Below are 18,997 nucleotides of genomic sequence, written 5' to 3'. Positions count from 1 at the left end.
AATGAACTTCACCGGGTGGTGAAAGTGCACAGTGATGAGCTTGATGCTCCTTATTCTGGTGGGTCTTATTCTGGTGACATGATGATCGATGCTTGGCTGCCGTTTGACAAATAAAAATGATCTCACAGTTTTGTCCATAATAATCTCATCATGCATAATAATCTCCTCATGCAGGCTATACCCTCACTGTATCTGTGAGCTGTTGATTAGAGCGCACGTGCCAATACTAGAGTAAACACATTCGTTATACCTACGCAACATTTTTGGGACAAAACCATCAGTAGACCCAGTAGTTGAAAATGTGATGGAAACCCATTTCACTTTTATTCTTTATTAGGTACATGGGAACTTAACCACAAAAGTCAATTGGATGGAAACATCAGAGATGTCCACCAGCATAATACCAGAGCCAGAGATTCTAATATTGACTGTTTTAAATATAAGAGTCTATCTGGGAAGAACACATTTGTGTATACCAGCGCTGTTTAGTGGAACAAACTAACACAGCAACTCAAAGTCATACCAAAAAGAATGTCAAAAGCCGGCTAATGTGTGAACAGCATAACCTTTTTTGTCTGTATCTCTGTAATTTGCCTGTATCTCTGTAATTTGCCTGTATCTCTGTAATTTGCCTGTATCTCTGTAATTTGCCTGTATCTCTGTAATTTGCCTGTGTCTCTGTAATTTACCTGTATCTCTGTAATTTGCCTGTATCTCTGTAATTTGCCTGTATCTCTGTAATTTGCCTGTGTCTATGTAATTGTCTATGTATTTTTGTAAAAAAATAGGAACCACAATGGAAACAGGTCCCCGAATTTATTGTGCAATCCTGGTCACTTTTACAAATATTTGTACTGTGTGTTAATACAGTATATATATATATATATATTTACTGACAAATAAAATGAATAAATCAATCCAAACTGTGCAGTGGCCATTTGATGAATGGTAAGAGACATCTGCTACAAAACACTAAAAAGTTTAATGATATTCAGAGATTATCAGGCCAAGCATTCGATACTGCCTACAAGGTAGGGAGGGATGTATTTTCTGTCTATTTATTGTGGTGCGGAAACACAAAACCATGATATTGAAGTATATTGGTATGCTTTATTTATTGGTTGTGTGGTTCATTGGTACAGAAACCTATTGGTGGATTTCCTTTGCATATACAATATTTATATAATTATAAATATGTTGAACATATGATTTCCCCCTAGCTGATCATTGTCTGCAACCTGCTCTGATCATAGTGTAGGCCTAATGAAACAGGCAGGGAGAGTGAGCTCGTCTATGGTGGTCGGCAAACCCTCAACCTTCTGGCCTGTAGCCCTGCTTGGCATTGACTGTGCCACAAAAGCATGCTTAAGTGGCAAAGTCAATATCCACGTTTATATACACAGGCTCGCTACAGTTATTGTTGTTTGTAAGCATTATTTTGAGGGGGGACGGTGTGCAATTATTTTGATAGTACAAGGGGAGGGTCATGTGAAAATATTGTTTTATGGCCCGTTGAGTTGGACCCCCCCCCAGCAAATTTCAAACTGTCCCTAAATAAAAGTACAGATCCTCTGTTAGTACTTTGTTTGTTCTGTAATGATATCACTCTGTAATGTCTATTCCTCACCTTTCCTCAGGCCGAGGAGAGCACAGTGGGTCCTGGGTAAGATGTTATTTAGGGAATCATAGATGAGGCACACCTAAACACCGTGTGGCCTTTATCATTCGATGCAGACATGAACGGAGCGCAGTCATGTTACGCAATCTTCAAACGTCTCAAACCTGTGTCTCTCCAGCATATCTTCACATGTTTAGGACACTCTTCACAGCCTTAAAAGTGCTATTTCTTTGACCACTGCAATATGTAATTTGAAAGAGTGCTCACTTTTGCTCAATAGGTTGATAACTCTTGATAGCTCTGCTAGGATAGCTCTTAGCTCTTCTAAGTCTCGACTTCCAAGATTTTCAAGTGCCCTGCTTTTCCATTGTGCACTCTCAGAATTGAAGCATCAATGACAGAATATTTCAACATCATCAATATTCCTTATTCATTGATTCCGTGATCTCAAATAAACTTCACAATTATATTTAAAAAAAATACAAATAAAAAGTACAATTAGTTTTACTTACATATCTGATCATTCAACACTGCTTCATTTTTTGAAAGTCCCCTTGTTGGGATGCTGTTCTAGCATGTATTGTAACCTACTTTACAGTACATGCTATTTTCATTGGTAGAACAGGAAAAGGAATGGAGTTGAAATGGAGTTAATCCGGCATAGTATAGATCATTACTTGCTCCCTTGTTAAGGCACAAATGATACCTTGCTCAATTGCTAGGGTAAAGGGAGGGTGACATTTTCTAAATCATTGAAGCCTATGATTAAAATTAAAGTTTATGACAGGGAGAGTCTGAGTTACTTAATGAGCATATAGGTCCTACTAGCAAACGGGTGCTGAACAATATTGTCACATAGAAGTACTCAAAAATCTTGGACCATCAATTTAAAGCACAATTTAAAATAAAATGCACTAATAAAATGCACAAATTATACAATAGAACTTACAGAGGGCCACATTTAAAAATCAGCATGTTCCCGCCAGCTATGAGTGCCAAAGGACAGTGGGTTAATGGTTGGTTCCTGGTGTTTGTTTTGAATTGCTTTACTGTTCCTGTGTCTAAAATACCTTTAATACAATTACAACTGTTCTGAAAGTTGGCAAGATTATTTTACAACGTATCTCTTGATACTGTTCTGCATTTGTCTTTAATAACTGTCACAGTGAGTTCCCAGTACATTCAACTGGCCTCTGCATTAGTATCGGTGTCCTTGGAAAGTGACCTCTGTCTTCTTAATCGGATTCTCTTATCTTTCTGTCATCTTTAACACAGGGAGCCTTATCAATTATGTAGTAAGGCTTTATAAGCATAGATTAATTCAAAACGAGATAAGGACAGTAGAAAAAAATGCATTTTCTTATGACATTGTGGGGCCATATACTCTCTTTACTACAGCCTACAACATCCGCCAAACGACCCAAACCACATGTAAAGATAGCAGTTATACTGCTTTATTCTACATCTGTAGTGCAGGGGTGGTTTATTTGTCTCATCCCTTGGTGTGCCTGAGTACTTGTGTAGTTTTTAGTCTGGCTTTGGTCAGTACATTTCCAGTGGCACGATAAGTATCGATCTACAAAGGAACTACTAGGGCACGTTGAACATTTGTTGGTTTAGATTAAAACTGAAATTAGGACTAGCAGCTATCTTGTGTATTTTTAACCAGGCAAGTCAGTTAAGAACAAATTCTTATTTACAACAACAGCCTCAGAACAGTGGGTTAACTGCCTTGTTCAGGGGTAGAACAACAGATTTATACCTTGTCAGCTCGGGGATTCAATCTAACAACCTTTCGTTTACTGGCCCAACGCTCTAACCACTAGGCTGCCTGCCGCTCTATCTAATAGAGAGAGCTTTGTAAGAATGTCTTTGTGCTTCAAAAGAGGGTTCATTCTCTGATGAAAGCCTATAACAGCTTGGTAGAAAATACCAGTGGTTTTTTTTGCCTCTTTTCCTTTATGTTCGGAAGTATAATCCACTTCCTTATCTGTAGAATCGGACTTTCTCAGCTATCAAGAAAACCTTTTGGCCAGCCTTTCTACTTGTAAGATGACTGTATTCGGGGAAAGATCAAACTTCAGATGAAAAGGTTTATACTCCATGTCCCTGTCCCTTTTTTACCCATGCAAAAACCAGAGAAAAAGTCTTAAATGTCATCTAGGCTGTGTAGGCATCCCAACCCTGACCCCTTCATGGCTCATCATTGTTTACTCTCCCCGCTTTCTCTTCCTGTTCTCCTTTTTGCAGCCCAGCTCCTTTCATGAAACCACATCTCATTGAATTTCAAAAGAATGGAGCAAAATGGACATTGTTGTTGGAGGTCTGTAAACAGTGAGCAGATATATGGTACAAATTACAGAAGGTACCTGATTTTAAATCACTACTTAATGCCAACCACTCCATCTGTGCCTGACTGGGAAATCTCATCTCTGATGGCTGTCCATGGACTCCATCCTTCCCTATCTATAGGAACAGACAATGTGAGGTTACTGAACTTTGGACCTGATTAACCCTTTCAGTATAGTTCCAAATACTTGAGTTATGACACAGTTATGACCAATTTGTGTTAAAATTCTTCCAGACTTTTATGCTATGGGTATTTTTTTAGGTTTTATGCTTCCATAAACAATTGTTTTGTTAAACGGCAAATATAAACATATCATTATTGAAACCAGTGCTCTATCTCACACATTTTTATTCCTATCCACACAGATCTAATCCTTTTTCACAGTTAAGCAGCTATTTCTGGGACAGATCTCTGCAGCACCTCTTATAGATGCTTTGGGATGCTTAAATACTGTTGGGTTCCTTTTCTTTACATTGATCTAGTCATAGCATGTCTGAATAATGTGATCCGGTTCTATATCATCCACCCGTGCTGTAGCATTTAAGTATTGTCAAAGAGGATGTCATAGTACCCTGCAGAAGCACTCATTTGAATGGATAAGTGAATAATGAATATGCTCTAAAGCAATTAGGCAGTCTGGACATCTTGTTCTTATATGTTATAATGAGAGGCAATAGAGCTAAAAGCATGCTTTACAGCTTCCGGCATATTAGTATCATTGTGAAAGCCTGACATCTGGAGAAGGAAAATACAGACCCACCTTGCCAAAAGAACTGGCAGTCATTGTGAATATGAGAGGAGTCACAGAGAAAACTACGAACCAGCTGACGACATTATTAAGTAACATTTTCACCATGGCAACTCATGGTTAAACGAAACTTCAGCATACTTAACGTTCATATGTCTTTCAGATGCAAGTTCATGACCACGGAAACATAATAATGTAGAAATACATCCCCAATAGCAAGCAGATTACATCCTGGCTTCTTCCCATGACAGGATTGTGATGAGAAACCACTAGCCAGCCCCCAAATGACAAAATGCATTAATACCGCATCGATGGAAATGTGTGATTTATAGTGTCTAAAGTATCTGTGGATACTCAGTCTAGTGTACTGTACAAGGGTAAAACTGTGGTTAAGAGTGACAAACTGTGGGGCTATTAAGTATATGAGGGGGAAATGGTCTTTGCCTCTTTGCTGCCTGGAACAAGGCTAAATATGTTTAGGCCTGTGGCTTTTAAAGCCTTGCTGTGAGAAACAGGGAAATGTTGTTTTGTCCCCCTCACACATTGACGTTCACCATTGTGATGCTCATCTCCTGTAGCTGCCACAAGGGAGGTCGCTGAATATCATAAATCCTCTGTGCTTTTCAATGTCACCCGGTAATTAACAGTCCACACCCGTTGTAAATCAAGCCAAAAATACTGTCTGGAGCCGGTGGGGTAATATACAGTGCGTGGCTGCAATACGATCACCTCTGTTACAAGAGGCAGGCATCATCATCCCTGGTGATCTGATGAAATACTTTATGCTAAATGAAGTTGTTATGATGAACTGTGTTACAGGGAATCTACAGTATGTCATCCTTATGACATGCTCTGATCCATGTGAGACCAAAGAGCATGATATCACCATGCTCCAACCAACAGCTGTCTGCATGCACATAATTACCATGATCCCTTTATGCAAAGCCATAAATATGAGGTATAGCACCAATACATTTTACAGTACTTTTCTACTGGGACATTTTGTTCTCCTAAGGGAAAAAAAAGAATATATCTTGATTGAAAATTAAGGTCACTTTTCAGCTCCTGTAAGATCAAGGCAAGATTTATGAGTTAAGTTAGAAAAACATTAATAATGGCCTCTTATGGACATTGGTCTTATTTGAATGCAGTCTATACATCAGACTTAGAGAATACAGTATAGCATTTTGACTGTCTGTCAACTAGATGAAGAAATTACAGATAAGGACTACTTGGCATCTTTGATGGCATGACAGCTTACCACAAAAAGACACAAGCGAACCACATGCCTCCTCACAGTAAATACATTTGATAGTTCTGTAATCATAGTATCACTAGTGGTACTAGTGGTACATTGTCTCAGAGTGACAGCATTCATATAGGATCAGTAGTGGTAAGCCTACTAGACAAGTCTTATGCTGCCTCAGAGTGATAGCATAGCTACTACTGGTGCTAGTCTTGCACTGCTTTAGAGTGGTCATTGTCTCAATTGTATGTGCTGCGGTCTGTGTCACATTAACTTGTCTGTCCCTGTCTCCCACTGTAACGCCATGCGTTTTCCTCAGGCATGGGGTTGGATCATGCTTAAATACATGCTTCTCTCTCTCCCCGAGGGTATGGAAATGCAGCTGGATAGAAAACAAGAGCCTTTTCTCACATCGCGTTGTCTTCCCTGGCCTCAGTCTTTTGCACCTTGCATTAAATTCAGTGTGGAGACTCCTGCTTTCTTGAAGATGGGTAGAAAACATTATAGATTTGAGCACATAGTCAAGATTGCACACAACAATGTTTGATGAGAACAATGAATCTGTGCCACGGTAGTAAACACTGGTAGGGAGAGAGGCATTGTGTACATGCTGGGGGACACATAGCTTTTACAATTTCAATTTTCTCTAACAGCAGCATCGGGGAAGCACATTACGTGCATTCCTAAACGTTTAAACACTGGCATCACCGATGCCAAACTTGTATTTGACCTTTTTTGCCATAAGGGCTGGTTTGTAATGTCACCACTTAAAAATAATATCATACTCATGTTTCACATTGCATTTATATATGCATTTTCAGAAAGGGTGATGTACACAATGCTAGGTTGTTTGGATGATCCAGCTGCTTGGTTGCATGCATTGTGTCACTTAGTTGGGTTGTTTTCTTTATAAAGAGCAAGGTTGGGTTGTTGATGCTGGGTTATTGAGATACAGTATGACCCAGTGGGTCAGATCAAAATACTGGAGGTGTGGCTTAGTAGGGGCATGTGGGTTTCAGATAGTTATTTTTGGCCACCAGTGAGCGTAAAAGTCATGCAGATTCATCTGTTCTGTTGTATTTTTTATCACTTTAAGGTCTAAGACTGACACTTTTGTAGCTTTTATGAGCCTTGTATGAGTTCCTCAAGAGCCTATGCACATCCCGATGTTGGGATAGTTACCACTTTGTTATAATAATGTAAATATAATTGTATTAATATTATAAATATTCCAGGAAAATCAAACTTAACATGATGAACAGGAATGACATTTACTCTCATAGGTGGCCAAAAATTACTAAATGAAAGCCACACCCCAAATAGGCCACAACTCCTGAAAATAACCTATGGATTACATTTACAAAGACCCAGCTGCTGGGTCAACCCAGCATGAAAGTGAATAAAAACCCAACTGATGGTTAAATTAACCCATGTTTGGGTAACATATTGGGTTATTTATACAACCTAACTGGCTGGGTCAAAATAACTCAGTGTTTGTTTTGTCCATTAATTATCCAGCGCTGGATTGCCAAATAACTCAAATTGGGTGGTTTTTAACACAGCATATTTTGGGGTGTATAGCACTCATATCTATTTTCAATTTAAACATCAATCTTTATTTACTTGTTTGATCATCACTCATGTTTTCCAAAGCTTTTGTTGACGACTCCTTGAGATCAATTCTAATAAAGAAATATTAGATACAAAACACATCCAAGCAAAAACATGCACTTAGTACATCTTGTATTATTTGAGAACTTAACATTATAGGATAGGCGGTATAGGTGTATGTACAAAACCATTCAAGGACTATTAATTCTCTCTCTCTCTCCTCTCTCTCTCTCTCTCTCTCCCTCTCTCTCTCTCTCTCTCTGCCACTCCCCCCTCTCTCTCTCTCTCTCTCTCTGCCACTCCCCTGCCACTCCCCTCTCTCTCTCTCTCTCTCTCTCTCCTCTCTCTCTCTCTCTCACATAAATCTATTATGTAAAAATAACCATGGTCAGGGCAATCTATTATGGGGCATTTGTGGAAAAACACATACATTATTTATTCCCCTTCTGTTTCCATTGTGTGCTGGGGCACCCATACTTAAGGCTGTTTCTTTCATGTGTATCATAACTATTGTACTGTTTTCATAAGGCCATATAACTGGAGATATCATACTTTATTGTTGCATAATTATACAGCACACCCCCAGTCGCGTAAAATAAATAGCTGTGCGTGCCACGAATCTGAAATCCACACCGCATACAGTATCTCAACCAGAAATCATATGCTAATAGGCTTTGTTGTGTGGTCATGTCTCGATGTAACATATGAGGTCTTCTTTTTCTCTTCACAAAATAACAATGTGCCAGATCATAAAACAGGTAATTAATTTGGGTGCTATTGCATGTATATAATTGTGTGCTGAGATACTATTCCCACCGCTGGTAACATTTTTTTGAAATCCACTGAAGGCTGTTAGTTACCCCTGAGCAGTTTTATTTGTACAAAGTTTCTCAAGTGAAAACAAAACTGGAAAAACACTAATGGCTATTAATTGTATTAAACAGAGAGGCCATTAGGTGGATGGCTGGGCATTAGGGAAACAAACCTTTCTGGAGGGAACAAGCCGTGAAGGGGGTAAATCTACCTCCACTTACTGCACCCCCCTTGCCTGTGCACTTGAGCATGATATTCACTCGGTTAAAACTCGAGGGCTATGAGGGCGATGTGCCCAGCTAAACTCTTACTTTAGTATAAAGATAATGGAAAGAAATATAGATAGATAAAGTGCAGGGCAAGAGTTCATAGTTTGCATAATGGTCGTGGTCAGTCAGCTCAGAATCATGGTCCATCATAGTTATTTTAAGTATGATAACAGTTGATTGAATTGTAGAGGGTTGCTGTGCTTCGTGAGGTTAATGTGGGTAGTGGTGATTTGGGTATGGATTATAGAGTCATGTGATGCCAGTGTGTTGTGGAAGGTCCACTGATACAGCTTTACTGTATGTGGCATGTTAAGAAAAGGCACATTTCTTGCAAGGGGTTTGGAGCTACGGTATATAATGTCTATATTATAAAAATAATGAGTCTGTACTGCTCAATGCTTCCACAAATGGTCCGTTAACACAAATTAAGTAAAGTTGAGGAAAATTCGTTTTTTTTTTTAAAGCTTTTAAAGTGATCAATAACATCAGCTCCAGTACATTAGCATGTAGAGTGAAAACAATACTGTGGCTGAGACAAAGGGTTGAAAGGAAGCTACTTTCACAAGGATGCTCAGTGGGCCAGCAGCACTGCTGCTGATGTTGTATAAAATGGCAGCACTGACACTTTAGGTAAAACACACCATGAGCATACAGTATATCTAACGAATATCCTGTCCTCTAAATACACTACATTCTCCTCTATAGTATCATGGGGAAAGTGCTCTTTCAGCAACTAATGAATGTGCTGGCCTCTTGCTGCTAATATTAACCATGCAGGCAACAATAAGCACCGGTATAATATCATTTGGATGACTATTTTCTGAAGAATGAGATCAGAATGTGTTAGGATTATTTCGCTGTTCACTCACACAGCTCATTGTGAACATTAGAATAAACACAGCAGCATGAACGTGAGATACTTCAACAATGTCCCTAGGCTGGGGGCATATCCCTGCTTTTACATCTGTTTCTGGTCTGTTGTATTCTAGGACTGCATCTTTTATTTATGCTCAGGTTTTTTGTGTTTGTTTGAGGGGGAGGAGAGAGAGAGGGGCGTTCCATGTGGTTACCGAGCAGGGCCACTCCAATACTGTCTCTGATCCCTGCACTAACATTCTGCTCAGCCTCAGAGCAGAGTAGAGCAGGATGCAGCCTGAGAGGAGAGACATGGTGGAAATGAAGTGGAAAAACGATCCTGGGCCATCCTCCAATGCCACCATTCCTCTGAAACTACGCCTTCAGGGAATCGGGGACATCGCCACCAAAACATGTACGCCTACGTGCAGCAAATCCCTCTAGGACACCAGGCTACCAGGAGCTGTTGGAATTGGAATACTGAGGCTAGAAGACAATTAAACTATTTACATGCGTTATTTATGCGCAGTTTAGCAGGCATACCAAACCTAATCAGTGAGCAGTAAAAATCTATGGTAAAATAGTGAGGCCTGCCATAACTCTACAATAATCTTTTTAGATATTTTCATTACCTTGTGAAGTAATATACTGCATGATTGAGATACCAGTGATTGAAGGTAGTTCTCTGTGTAGTTCTGGATGCACTGAGACCTCATACTGAGACAACAGATCAAATTGAATATTTATAAGAATAAAGGAGAGGGGTTTATTTACAAATTGCCCGATCCAATTAAACATCTTATTATATTTTTCCTATTCCAGCCGTGGGCTTGGTGAGGAAGGATGGGGTACAGTATGTTACCTGCACCATGTCTAAAAAAAAAAATTAAGAAAAAATAACTAAACAATATATCTCACCATGACAGTAACAACATATTAGACTCAACAGAGTACATTATAACAATACAATTAAACAATAAGCTTTGTTGAAACAAAGATGATTTGGAATTCCGAGCTCATTTACTCATGCACCATACTAGAGATGTATGCAGAGAAAGCCTGGGAATATAGTTAGTTTATTGTACTTGAAGCGCTGAGATTCAATTAGAGTAGAAAAGCCTCCACAGATAAGCGTCTCATCTGCTCAGACTGACACAGTAGAGCATGCCCACAGAATACATCACAGCTAGCTACAGTACACTCTCCAAATTACAGCTAAACACCATGTCTGTCAGACAAGTGAAGGTATACACTACCTGATTCACTGATTAGCACAGAATGTTGACTCTGTTGATTGTGGATGTACCTTTTAAATTGCTTCAACAGTTTTAAGTAGCTGAGATTCAATCAGATGGCATAGGCAGAATACAAATCCACACACATGCTTTCCAAAAATATCAAAACACAGTCGGCTACTATGATGAAGCCTGTAATTGACTGCTGTGTTACTTTAAAGAGATATGTTCCCCTGGCACAAGATTTTGTCTTTTTGGTTTGTTTACCCTAATAATGAACACAATGGTGTGACACAACGGTGCAAACTACTTGCTCTGGTCAGTCAGAGCGACCATTTCAGTCCGTTTGTAAGAGCTTGCATGTCCGTTAAAACATAAAAGAGAGATTACTCATTGTTTTCCTTTGGTAAACAAAATAGAAAAATAACTATTGAATCCACTTCAGTTGTCATGCTTATCAGTGAAATGGACTAATTTCAAATGGTGTGTCAAATAATTAGGGTTTAAAATGGAACTTTGTAGGGAAAGAGAATACTTTTAAACCCATCTGGCTAACACATAGCTACAAAAATGTAATAATATCTTCATGAAATTACTGGGTAACTTTTCCATTGCCTGTGAATGAAATAGCATTACGTAAGATTCTGTTTTAATAGCCTGCTCTTTTCATCTCCTTATATCAGACATGGTTATGGTCCATAATGTAACTTCAAAGTTATTTGTGTTCAGTGGGAGCTGAGGTTTCTATGTTCTGTCCCTCGAGCAAATATAATGTCCTTATGTTCTTCAGTCGCCCCTTTCACAAATACATACTTTAGAGTTTCAATCTTCTCAGAAGATTGTAAGCATGGGCTGTTCGCTGGTTGTTTATCCTATAGAAATAGTTGTCTGGGCCTGATCTTGCAGGCATAGTGTGGATTGTATTTGACTTCATCCTAACTCACACAGAGAAAGAGAGAAAAGAATGTGAGGGCATTATTGAGCATGGAAAATACATTATGTAAAAATATATATAAATAACTCAAATTACCTGCACTTGTCTTTTCCTACTAGCACTTACTTTGCTGATAGCTACTTTATTGAGGGAAAATATACTTACTAGGACTGAGATATGTGGTTGTCTCACCAAGCTATTTTAAGATGAACGCTCTAATTGTAAGTCACTCTGGATAAGAGCGTCTGCTAAATGACTAAAATGTAAATGTTAGAATAAAAACGTTATGCAAGTTTGTATATTTATACAGATTTTTTAACAGAAGTGAGAAAAGATGTGCTTGTTCAGTATGTGAACCTGTAAACCTCTCACTGCTGTTTCAGGACCTTGGACAGCAACCGGACAAAAACCCAGAGGCAGAAAATCCAACGATACTGGTTGGCTATAGAAGTACCTTGAGGCAACCAAACTCATGGGGAGAGACCTATCGACTTGGAATATAGATGTGTGGGGGGTTGGGGTATCACAATAATTGTCTGCCAAGCTTGAGATTAAAGAAACATCCCACAAAAGTGGCATCAAGTAAATTGAATTATATGAAATGTGTGCGTTTTACACTTAATCTGGTGCATATGAAAGAATAGAACTTTGTTTGGCTGGCTTGATTCAACTGTAGCTTTAGAATTCCTCATAAGTGTTGATCACAACAAAACATTTCCCTGATATTACGATAGCATACATTTGATGCCATAACACAACATGCTCATCCTTCATTTTGATTGAGCAGCATGTCTAATGTAGTCATTATTCTCTTGATTTGTGTGTTAAGTAGATTTTTCACAGTAGCATTCCTGGAATTGATTTATTTGTTCTTTGCAAAAACATTACACCGCAGGATGTAATGTGAAATGTGAAAACAAGTTTCAATTACAGGGAGGTGACCTTCGTGGAGAATGATTTGAATCTCTGTTTTCTAATTAGCAAGTTTTCTTGTTTTGAAATAATGTCTTGCCATTCTTTTGTGTTGCCAAATAAGATAGCATGCTGATTTATTCCTCTGTGCACCATGGCATTCTGTACCTATTAATTTCAGTTGAATTAACAGTGATGTCATTACTTTCCTTAGATTTACATTTTACTTCCTGGTGTTTGTTAATTTACATTACAATAGCCTAATTCCAAAATTGTAAGCGGGCAACTCCACAGTAACGGAATTACACAAAGACTCCAATTTTTCACTTCAAAATGTTACCCAATAGAAAGCATTAATTTCAAAGTTTATGCACAAACTCTATGCACAAATTTCTACTGAACATTTTACAAAAACTAATTTACTGGAAGAACTGTGCAGATGCAAAATTTGTAACAGAATTTCTGTCAAATCTAACAGGTTTAGTGACCTTGTTTTCCAAAATATCTGCTGTGAATTAAGATTCAAAGATGTCTGCAGAAATAATGGGTTGTCAGCTATGACATGACACCTTGACTTATCAAGCTACATTAAGAGAAGTGGATTTACATCTGGTAATAAAATTACGGTAAGAGAATTACATCATGGGCCACTGATCTGAACTATACAACCATGCATAATTATGGATATGAATATCATTCTGTTTATGGTGATGTATCCTGAATAGGTACACAAAGGTAGAAATATGCAATATTTGGCTATTATTCTAAATACTATTATTCTTATGACCTCCACCCCCAAACAAGACCACATTTGGTTGGTCAGGGCAAGACCAAATCTGAACCATTCATGGACGTGTATGTTTCACAAGTTTGGACATCACAGTACAGCTCAGTAGAGCACAGTACAGTACCGCATAGCATAGCACAGCACAGCACAGCACAGCACATCACAATAGAGTAGAGTTCAGTACAGTACAGTATAGTAGATATGTTCAGTACAGAACAATACAGTAGAGTACAGTACAATACAGTAGAACATCATACTTTACTCCAGTGTGCTCTACTGTAGTGTATTGTACTGAACTCTGCTGTTCTATACTGCGGAATACTTTTTTATTTACTTTACTTTACTGTACTTTACTATACTGTTCTCTCCTGTCCTCTACTGTACTGTACAGAACTGTGCCATCCAAACTTTTGAAACATATAAACTCAGCAAAAAAAGAAATGTCCTCTCCCTGTCAACTGCGTTTATTTTCAGCAAACTTAACATGTGTAAATATTTGTATGAACATAACAAGATTCAACAACCGAGACATAAACTGAACAAGTTCCTCAGACATGTGACTAACAGAAATGGAATAATGGGTCAAAATCAAAAGTAACAGTCAGTGTCTGGTGTGGCCACCAGCTGCATTAAGTACTGCAGTGCATCTCCTCCTCATGGACTGCACCAGATTTGCCAGTTCTTGCTGTGAGATGTTACCTCACTCTTCCACCAAGGCACCTGCAAGTTCTCTGACATTTCTGGGGGGAATGGCCCTAGCCCTCACCCATCCGATCCAACAGGTCCCAGAAGTGCTCAATGGGATTGAGATCCCGGGTCTTCGCTGGCCATGGCAGAACACTGACATTCCTGTCTTGCAGGAAATCACACACAGAACAAGCAGTATGGCTGGTGCCATTGTCATGCTGGAGGGTCATGTCAGGAAGAGCCTGCAGGAAAGGTACCATATGAGGGAGGAGGATGTCTTCCCTGTAACACACAGCGTTGAGACTGCCTGCAATGACAACAAGCTCAGTCCAATGATGCTCTGGCACACCACCCCAGACTATGACGGACCCTCCACCTCCAAATCGACCCCGCTCCAGAGTACAGGCCTCGGTGTAACGCTCAGTCCTTCGATGATAAACGCGAATTCGACCATCACCCCTGGTGAGACAAAACCGCGACTCGTCAGTGAAGAGCACTTTTTGCCAGTCCGGTCTGGTCCAGGGTTGGGTTTGTGGGTTTCCGCCCATATGTGACATTGTTGCCGGTGATATCTGGTGAGGACCTACAATACAACAGGCCTACAAGCCTTCAGTCCAACCTCTCTCAGCCTATTGCAGACAGTCTGAGCACTGATGGAGGGATTGTGCATTCCTGGTGTAACTCAGGCAGTTGTTGTTGCCATTCCTGTACCTGTCCCGCAGGTGTGATGTTCGGATGTATCGATCCTGTGCAGGGATTTTTACACGTGGTCTGCCACTGCGAGGATGATCATCTGTCCATCCTGTCTCCCTGTAGCGCTATCTTAGGCGTCTCACAGTAAGGACATTGCAATTTATTGCCCTGGCTACATCTGCAGTCCTTATGCCTCCTTTCAGCATGCCTAAGGCATGTTCAAACAGATGAGTAGGGACTCTGGGTATCTTTCTTTTGGTGTTTTTCTGAGTCAGTGGAAAGGCCTCTTTAGTGTCCTAAGATTTCATAAGTGTGACCTTAATTGGCAACCGTCTGTAAGCTGTTAGTGTCTTAACGACCGTTCCACAGGTGCATGTTCCTTAATTGTTTATGGTTCATTGAACAATCATGCGAAACAGTGTTTAAATCCTTTATAATGAAGATCTGTGAAGTTATTTGGATTTTTACGAATTATCTTTGAAAGACAGGGGCCTGACAAAGGGAATGTTTCATTTTATATTATTTATATCTACTGTATGAAAGGTTCAGAACCAATCATGGACTTCTATGTTTTAGCCAAGTCTGTGGACGTTGAAATTATGGCAGGACCGGACCTAAAAATGTCAACTACTTGTTATCGCCATGGACATCCAATGTCAGTTGGTGCTCAGTGGGTGTATATCCTGGTTACAGTAAATGGAAAGAGGGTAGGTGTCATGGTAGGTGTCAGTAAGAAGGTGAAAAAGGTGAAATTAACTGGAGATGGAGAGGGAGAGAGAGACCAGACTTTTTTCACATTCTTGTTTTGACCACCAGATGACAGAAAGATAAATAAAACAGTTATGACTGAACATATATGCCAGTGAGGAAAGTAGCAGGTGCCCCATCTGTGGTTTGTGACTACGATGATTTCCCATTGTAGCCAATTTAATTGAAGTAATTCCATTAGTAATTTGGTAACAGAATTACGAGTTTAATTACTTAATAATTAATAAACAAAACTGATATCAGTAAAAACACCATAACTAATTGATAGGTCTACCTTTACTTGTTACTTCTGTGGTTACTTTCATTATCCTCCCTTCTCATGAGGTAGAGAAATTAGAAAATATCGTAAAGATGTGGCTTTTTGTTAATGGAACTACAAGGCACAGGGCTGTTTCTTAAACTTACAAAAGGCAAATAATGTATCTAAAACGAAATATGTGTTGATATTACACTGAACAAAAATATAAACTCAACATGTAAAGTGTTGGTCCCATGTGTCATGAGCTGAAATATAAGATCCCAGACATTTTTCATACTCACAAAAAGCTTATTTCTCTAAAATGTGCACAAATTTGTTTACATTATTGAGCATTTCTCCTTTGCCAAGATAAACCATCAACCTGACAGGTGTGGCATATCAAGAAGCTGATTAAACAGCATGATCATTACACTGGTTCCCCTTGAGCTGTTGAGTTGCCATTTTAGAAGGCAACTCTAAAATGTGCAGTTTTGTCACAAGATGTCTCAAGTTTTGAGGGAGCATGCAATTGGAATGCTGACTGCAGGAATGTCCACCAGAGCTGTTGCCAAATGATTTATTGTTAATTTCTCTATCATAAGCCACCTCCAACGTCGTTTTAGATAATTTGGCAGTATGTCCAACCGGCCTCACAACAGCAGACCACATCTTGTTTCTTCACCTGTGGGATTGTCTGAGACCAGCCACACGGTCAGCTGATGAAACCGTGGGTTTGCACAACTGAATCATTTTTACACAAACGGTCAGAAACTTTCTCAAGGAAGCTCAATGGTGTGCTCATCGTCCTCACCAGAGTCTTGACCTGACTCCAGTTTGGCGTTGTCACCGACTTCAGTGGGAAAATGCTCACCTTCGATGGTCACTAGCACGCTGGAGAAGTGGGCTCTTCAGGATGAATCCCGGTTACAACTGTACCGGGCAGATGGCAGACAGAGTGTATGGCATCGCAAACATTTTGCTGATTTCAACCTTGTGAACTGAGTGCCCCATGGTGGCGGTGGGGTTATGGTATGGGCAGGCATAAGCTACGGACAATGAGCACAATTGCATTTAATCAATGACAATTTCAATGCAGAGGCCCATTGTCGTACCATTCATCTGCCGCCATCACCTCATGTTTCAGCATGATAATGCATGGCCCCATATCGAAGGATCTGTACACAATTCCTGCAAGCTCTAAATGTCCCAGTTGTTCCTTGGACGGCATTTTCACCAGACATGTCACCCATTGAGCATGTTTGGGATGCTGTGGACCGACATGTGCAACAACGTGTTCCAGTTCTCACCAATATCCAGTAACTTCGCACAGCCATTGAAGAGGAGTGGGACAACAATCAACAGGTCACAATCAACAGCCTGATCAAGTCAATGCGAAGGAGATGTGTCACACTGCATGAGGCAAATGGTGGTCACACCAGATACTGACTGGTTTTCTGATCCACATGTCCCAGTCATGTGAAATCCATAGATTAGGGCCTTATTAATTTATTTCAATTGACTGATTTCCTTTTATGAACAGTAACTCAGTAAAATCTTTGAAATCGTTGCATTTTTGTATATATTTTTGTATATACTTTTGTTCAATGTAGTTGGCAATGGTCTTTACATCAACATAATTGTGTTTTGATGTATTTCTAGTACCTTTTAAAACTTTTCTGGTAGGTGGTGTCTAAGAACCCTTTTCCATCTGTTTGGCCAGTAATCAAAGCCTTTGCTTATTCCTTATTTTGAGGATGGATAATGGTTGAAAATATATACTATATGCCTCAATGTCTCAAAAATAGAGACTCAGCTTTCATTTGACACCCAATTTGAGATGCTTCTGTGACTTCACATGTTGGTGCTCATGGATCCTTTTACTGTATATGGAAATGCCCATGCTGAGAAACACCAACAGTTACCCCAACTGGTGAATTTCATGCTAATGTGCATTAATGGAGTGACATTGTTCACTTCAGCCACAAAATGTCAAACATTTTAAAGGCTACCCTTTTCCAACAACAGCAAAAATCCACTTTCTGCTCGAATGGATTAAACAAATAGTATAATTCTCAGAGATAGAAAGGGAAATAGACTTGTTGAACACTGAGCACAGATCATTTGCTTTCCAAATACACCAAGATTTCCAAGCCAAGTAAGTTCGCCTAGAGAGGTCACCACTGCCACAGGACCTGAATCCAAATGAGATGGTTACGTTGTGTTCATTTCAGCATACAGCAGTTATCTGCTGGATGAAGGACAGATCTTGATATATAACCAATGATGGGCTTCCACTGACATATTCTGTGGTAATTAGTTTTGAACTGTGAGCAATATGGCAATTGACTTGTAGAGGTGCATGTTGATACCGGGGAGAGTGGAAAGGTCTGACACTAGCTTGTTTGTTGTTTGATCAAGCAGGCTTGTAGCAGGTGGACCATGGACTCAAAGCCTTGACTGTGTGTGAAACTATTGTAAATTAAGATTTTAAAGGTCAGATGCAGCCGTTTTTATCTCAATATCATATCATTTCTGGGTAACATATGTCGTTGTTGGGTTTGGAGCTTGCAATAAAAGCATTTCTCTGTTCTTGTGTGCATGACCTTAAAACTTGAAATGTAACAATGTAGTTAGTACCTTGTGATCGTTTTCAATTACAATGGACAAAAATAAACAAAAATAGCTTCTTAGCAAAGAGCAATTTCTCAAGCAATAATTTTTCTAGGACTGTCTGCAACTGGTCTGAGTGAGGAGGGGAAAACCGAAAACTAGCTGTTGTTGGCAGAGAGGTTTGGAACTCTCTTTCTTATTGGTCTATTAACTTGTTTTCTGCCTGGTGATGTCACTACGCAGGCCAAAACTCCATCCCACCAAAATAGGATGCAATTTCAGGCGGTTATTTCAAACAGCTCTTACACTAAAAGGGCATTATCAAAATGTTCACAATTTCACAGTGTTATTCCAACCACATAGCGTGGAAATATACAGTAAGATCCAAAAGTATTAGGACAGTGACACATGTTTTTGTTGCTTTGGCTCTGTACTCCAGCACTTTGAATTTGAAATGATTCAATGACTATGAGGATAAAGGGCAGACTGTCTGCTTTAATTTGAGGGTATTTACATCCATATCTGGTAAACTGTTTAGAAATTACAGCCCGTTTTGTACATTATCCTCCCATTTTAGGGGACCAACCATTGTATAATTTCAAATACAAAGTGCTGGAGTACAG

The sequence above is a fragment of the Oncorhynchus tshawytscha genome, linkage group LG09 (assembly GCF_018296145.1).
Source record: "Oncorhynchus tshawytscha isolate Ot180627B linkage group LG09, Otsh_v2.0, whole genome shotgun sequence".
NCBI classification, from domain to species: Eukaryota; Metazoa; Chordata; class Actinopteri; order Salmoniformes; family Salmonidae; genus Oncorhynchus; species Oncorhynchus tshawytscha.
This window is presented reverse-complemented; position numbering follows the sequence as displayed.